Below are 6,403 nucleotides of genomic sequence, written 5' to 3' on the forward strand. Positions count from 1 at the left end.
AAGGTAAGTGCTGGCACCTGGAGCTTTAACATTGTGCTGGAAGAGGAGAGTGCTGTCATTCCCCAGTGTACAGCAAAGCAAGTTGTCTGCTGCAGCACATGCAGAAGAAAATGTCTCAGCACCTTGTTCTGCAAGATGCTGGAAATCTTCCTGTGCTGGGAATTGTCCCCTGATTTTGGCCCTGCATTGATGGTGTCTATCCCAAAGGAGTTTCCTTCTCTTGCAAGCTCTGCATTGACAGGAATGTTGAGGGCTGTACAGTTCTTTCCTGCTCTCATGCTGTGCCTTGAGTCTATCCCACACCCTGTGTCTCCTTAATTAATCTTGGCTCCTGGTAGGAGTCTCTGCCTCTCTCAGCCAGTTTGGCTCCCTTTGTGCAGCTGACAGTCAAAGCTCAGGGGCTGAGTCTTCTGCACTTTGTGCTGGAATCACTTCTCATCAATGGCATTGGCACTGCAGGAAACGTGTTCTGCAAGAGCCCTGCAATCAGGCTGATGGAGCAGAAGCAGTGAGAGGCCTTTAGGTGCCACTTCAGGCTCCTGCTCAGCTTCATCCAGTTCTGCTCAGCTTTTCCAAAAGGAACAGAGTGCTCTGCTTTCCCTTTGGAGAACCACAGCAGATCCAAAGCCATGTGCTCCTGGAGGTTTCCAGCTTCACTTGAAGAAATTGGGATTGTTTTGCATTTTGCCAAGAGAGCTGAGAGGGGGGAAAAGTTGAAAAATGTCAGCAGTTGTGTTCCAGCGTAAAGAGGAAAACTTGAGACCATTGGAATTTCAGTCAGGGAATTATTTTCTCAAGGGGGGCTTGTGCCAAGTGTGGACTGGTGGGAGGAGACAGGAGGGAATCCAAATCATCTGGTTTAGACTTTTGGAGAGCATTTTGGTGCTCAGGGGTTGATGCTCTCAGTGTGCCAGAAAATGCATGTTTGCTGTGTCTGTGAATGCCAGAGAGCAGAACCTGGCCTGCTGGCTGCAGGCAGGAATGCCCAGCAGCCCAGCCTGCCTGCACAGGCAGCAAGAAGGCCTGGAGAGCCAAGACTGGCTTTTCATCCTGGAACCACACTGTCAGTCAGTGCTGGTCATGTTTCTCCAGGCAGAAAAGGCCTTTGAAGCCCACAGTCAACAGGCACAGCCTGTCTGTGTTTCTGTCACTTTTGGCAAGCTGATTGCTCTCATGGTTTAATGATTCTTCCTTGCTGCTTTACTGCCCATTGCAATTCTCTTTGCCATCTCCTTGTTTTAGGGGTTGTCTTGCTGTGTTCCTTCCTTCTTTTGCTTTTCAGGTTTGCTTTTCTTCCCAGTAAGGCCACAGGGCTTGGTCTCCTCTCTTGCTGCTCTGCCTGCCTGACTGTATCCCCACAACATCCTTACCCAAAGCTAGATTTGCTAGAAGGGAATTTCTTCCTTCCCCCAGGACAATGTGCTGGTTTGCTTTCAGGGAGCACATTCCCCTCTGGAACATGACAACTGCATGGCTGTGTGGAGGCAGAAGCCAGCAGGTTTTTTGGCCTTGTTGAATAGGCAGATGACTTGGTTCAGGTGCTCTGTCTCCATCCTGCTGGTGCTGACCTGCTCAGCCCTTCCTTGCCAGCAGGCACTGCCCTACTGGCCCTGGCCAAAATGCTGGAGGCAGACAGAAGGGATTCCAGTTCACCCTTGTGAAGGATGTGCCTGTGCCTGCCGAGCTGAAAGTGCTTTGGAAAAGGGGCCAAGGAGGGATGCCAGCAGGGCACGGACAGGTCTCCTCTGGTCCTGTTGGCACAAGTGGCACAATGATCATTTGGTGTCTTTGCTGCAGATTCCTTGGCTGGTGAAGGTGTCCATGGAGAGCTGCCCTTATTTCCAGCTGGCCTGCCCCAGGGATGTGTACCATGTGGTGCCAGCAGGCTCCTCTGCCCCTGTGCGCATCCGCTTCAGCCCCGCCGAGAACAAGGTGAGAGTGGAGGAGCCAAAGCACAGACTGATCTGCACAGCCATTGTTTTCCCTGCACTCTGGCTCCAGCCCATTGCATGCTGTGAGCTTGGCTTCAGGCCATGGGCAGGCAGCCTGCAGCCAGTCACACCTTGGCCCCTGCTGGCAGGCACTGCAGCCAGGCCTGACAGGCTCTGCTTCCCCTCCCTGCACATCCCTGAGCATTCCCAGGGGAAGATGCAGAGGGAACAGGATGGAAATGACAGAGGGCTGTTGATAGATGTTGGGCCATCTCTAGGTCTAGGGGAAGGGGTTTCATTATGATGGAAAACACCAGAGGAACCAAGAGGTCAGAGAGCTTTCCTCCTTGCTGACTGGCACCAGCTTCCCTGCCTGCCCCTGGGCTGGAGCAAAGACGGTGCTTTTTCACCCCCTCTGCTCTCCAGCCTTGCAGCTGTGCTGTCCCAGAGCACAAGTGAGCATGGTACAGCTGCAGGGCCAGGGCAGAGGATGTGCTGTGCCCGTGAGCCCGGCCTGGCACAGGCACACTGGGCTCTGGGTGCCCTTGGTCAGCAGGAGGTTGCTGAGCTGCAGGGGACTGGGACACCTGCCTGAAGGAGCTCGTGCAGGGCAGGTACAAACTGCAGGCAGAGCTGTGAGCCCAGGGCTTGTGGCAGTGACACTGCTGGGGCTCTGTCTTCATGCCTGTCCCTGTGCTTGCTCTGTCAGCTGGCACCCATCCCGTGCCAAAGGTGCTTTTGTGGGGAGGTTTGAACAGCAGTGCTGAGGCCCTGGCAAGTCTGATCTCAGTGCTGGGATCTGGAGGGTTCATGTTCTGATCTGGAGGCTTGTTCATAGGGAAGGGTTTAGGACATGGCATGGAAGGGAGGAAACCTTGCAGGGAAACAAAGAGAGGCCCTTTCCAACAGCATCCTGCTACCTCTTGGCACTGTTCTTCTCCTGGCTTGGTTGGAGAGGCAAAGTTAGAGAGGAGTTCTGAGCCAACTGATGTTTCTACAGCAGGCCAGAGGTGCAGGATCTCTTTGGGTGCAGCTGTTTTCTCATCTTCCTTTTGCTGCTTTGAGCCAGTTGAAGACTTTGTCCTATTCTCAGACAGTTGGAATATAGAAACCTAGAGGAATGTCCTGTGTTCCCAAGCACCATGTTCTTTAGAATGAACTTAGGAATTGTTTAACAATCATTAAAATTTAGAGTAAAATTGTGGTGGCCTAGGGTATGGGTATGACCTAGTGATACAAGAGCTGAATACCTCAGAGATAGGTTTTGCAAAAGTGCCCCGGTGCCTTTAAAATGTGACATATTAGTAGAACTTAGTGCTCATTTTAGGGTGCAATAGGTAAATCGATGCCCTTGGAGCATCAATTTACCTATTGCACCCTAAAATGAACAATAAGTTTTTCTTCTGCCATGGGGATGGCACTAAATGCCCTGTGCTGAGGCAGTTTCTTTTCCTGCAGGATTATTGCCACCAGCTGGTCTGCATGACATCAAGGGAAAGGATCGTTGTGCCAATTCGGGCCATTGGTGCCCGAGCTGTCCTGGACTTCCCTGCCCAGCTGGATTTCTCCAAGTGTGCAGTCCAGGGCAGCACCCAGAAGACTCTGCTGGTGCGCAATGTCGGTACCCAGGCAGCTCGTTACCAGCTGAGCACCCAGAGGTGAGGCAGCTCATCTGTCCTTGTGCAAAACACCTTTGGGGGACAGCAGAGCTGGGAAAGAGCAGCAAAAGGAACCAGAGCATTGCAGCTGCTGCCCTGCAGCCTGGCTGGAAGGGAGCAGGATGGATGGCATCAGCTCTTGCTTTCTGTGGCCTTGGAGCTTTCTCTGTCCCAGATTTGCTGGAGGCTGCTGGAACATGTTGGTAGCTGGCTTGCACCCTCCTGAGCACAAGCAGCTTCTGAAATGCTTCCTCAGCACTGTCAGCCAAATAGACCCATTCCCTGAGAGGCCACAGGCACGTGGCTTTCCAGTGGTCCTGGAGGGGACCTCTGGCAATCATCTGAGCAAACACACTGCTCAAAGCAAGAGCAGAGTCTGGGGACTGCAAGGTGCCATTGGGAGATCTGGACCTGGCTTTAGATGCCATAGAAGGGAACAAACATATCAATGGACCTAGCTAAAAAGCAGAAGAAAACAACGTGTTTTTCAAGAAAACCCCCTCCATCCCTTATCTTTTCTGCCTGTCAGGTGCAGTAGTGATTCATTGAGAGGATGGATCTAACAGGGTGAGAAGTGTCTTAAGGAGCAGCTCACAATGAACAGAGAAAAGGCCAAAACTGAGCGTGCCAGCCCCATCTCTTGGCAGTGGTTTTCATTTGGTTATTACAGTGTCAGGGATGTCTCCTGCACAGCTCTTCTATCTGTGGGCTAAGGGAACAGCTTAGTGCTGTTGGCTGAAATTCAGAGGAGTTGAGAGATGACTGCTACAGCAGGAACAGAAGAGTCTGGTGGGTCCAGCCCAGGGTGGGATGTAGCAGGTGAAGGGGCTGAATTGCACTCAGTTTTTTCGGCCTGAAACTGAGTCCTGGACTTGGCTGGATCCTCTTCTCCTGATAATTTGAAAAAAAGAAGACACCTTCTTTCTCAGGCAAGCCCTGAAGTCACCTCCAGGAATGTTCTTCCCATCCTGCCATCTGAGGGCAGGAGCATGTAACAGGGGGCAGGAGTGGGAAGGGAATGGAATGGAAGGGAGTGCTGAAGCCTGGCCAGGGATTCCCCTAACTGGCAGCTTCTCTGTTCTGATGAAATTTCTGGCAAAAGACTAAGGGAAGAATCCTGTGCCTTGCCCCCAGCAGGCACTGATCCCCCGAGCCCCAGCAGAGAGCTGCAGCAGGGCTGGCATCAGCCCCGGGGCAGATGCAGGAGCACGTGCACTGATCTGGCTCTGGGGCTGCTGGGGCCTTGTCTTTCGTCCCCTCCCTCCAAAGTCTCACGTCCAGCCCATAAACATTGCTGGCTCAAGGCTTCTCCACCAGCCAGCAGTGATGTTCTCCCCAGTGGCAATGGGAACAGCTCAGCCCATCATTGCAGCAAGAGGTCCTTCATGGGCAGAACCTGAAGCAAGTTCATCAGCTGTCACTGCTGACATGAGCAAAGCTCAGCTTGCCAGATGTTCCCTTTGTTTTTGTGTGTGATGCATTCATCACCAAAGTCCCCAGAAGACACTTTGAAGTGACAGATTGACCAGCAGCAAAGCACCAAGGCCAGGAACTTTTGTTTGCTCAGTGGGGCTGTAGAAGAGCACAAAGCCCAGCAGCTGCTGGGCAGAAGCACTTTTCCCCTGGGCTGTCCCTGAGCATCAAAGCACAGAGTCTTGTGTTTGTCAGGCAAGAGCTCTTTACCTGGTGATCAATGCTGATTGCTCCTGGTAAATCCAAAGTGCACCAACACAGTTGCATAATTATTTCCAACACATTGCACAGAGTTTGTCTGGTGGGCCAAGCAAGCAGTTACCAGCCTGCATGACAACCCAGAGTCCCAGACTGCATTGCTGGTAAATACACAGAAACCTCCTGTTCTGTTTCCTTGATGTGCTCCTGCTGATGGTGCTTCATTGAGCTGGGATTGGACCCTTCAGACTGTAAATGGCATCCTCCTTTTGGGTCTTGTTTCCAGGTCACTGTATTGCTCTAATCTGCAGTTGCACTCTTTCAGAGTTTTGATTGCTCCTTTTCTTAGAAAAGGAAGCTCTCATTGAAATGCTGATAAAATGTGTCTTTTTGGCTAAATCAGGATGTTTTCAATGGAAAAGAAACCAAAGAACCACACTGCAACAGTAACTATTCCTTGGTCTTCAGGGAATAGTTCCTTCTCCCTGTCTGATTGCTAGGCTGTAATCTGCCAGGACAGGGAGTGCCCTAACGTTTGCATCTCCTGAGATGAGGTTCATAGGCAGCAGGAAAAGAGAAATTCCTGAGGCAGTCAGTGTCAAGTTGTCATGCAGATAGCTCTGAACCCTCTCTGTGCTCTTCAGAAACCATTCTCTGATGGGATTGGTGGCAGTGGGACAATTGAGCCTCATTGCAGAGAGCTGGATGCAGAGTATGGGGGAGCTGAGGTCATTTTAGCCCCAGGATCTGGTGAGGGCTGGATCTCCTCAGCAGTGGCTCAGTGGCTGTTTCTGATGCTGTCTGTTCTGGCTGTCTTCTGCTGCCTGTGCTTGGTTTGCTCCCTGCTTGCCCCAGGGAGCTGCAGTGAGCTGCAGTGCAGAAGGAATCTCCTGGCCAGGTGTCCCCCCAGCCCTGCTCCCTCTCTCTGTGTTGCAGTCCTTTCTCCGTGGTGCCGGCCACAGGAGCTCTGGGCGCTGGTGACACCGTGCAGGTGACAGTGGGATTTCACCCGCGGGCCAGCGGTGACCATTGGGGCTCCCTGGCAGTGAGCTGCAGCACAGGTGAGTGCTGGGCCCTGCACGGGCACAGGACAGTTCTGCACCATGGCTCCGTGCTGTCCCATCCCCTGCATTCCCTCCAGAG

This window comes from Haemorhous mexicanus, chromosome 16, assembly GCF_027477595.1.
Source record: "Haemorhous mexicanus isolate bHaeMex1 chromosome 16, bHaeMex1.pri, whole genome shotgun sequence".
In the NCBI taxonomy this organism is placed as follows: Eukaryota; Metazoa; Chordata; class Aves; order Passeriformes; family Fringillidae; genus Haemorhous; species Haemorhous mexicanus.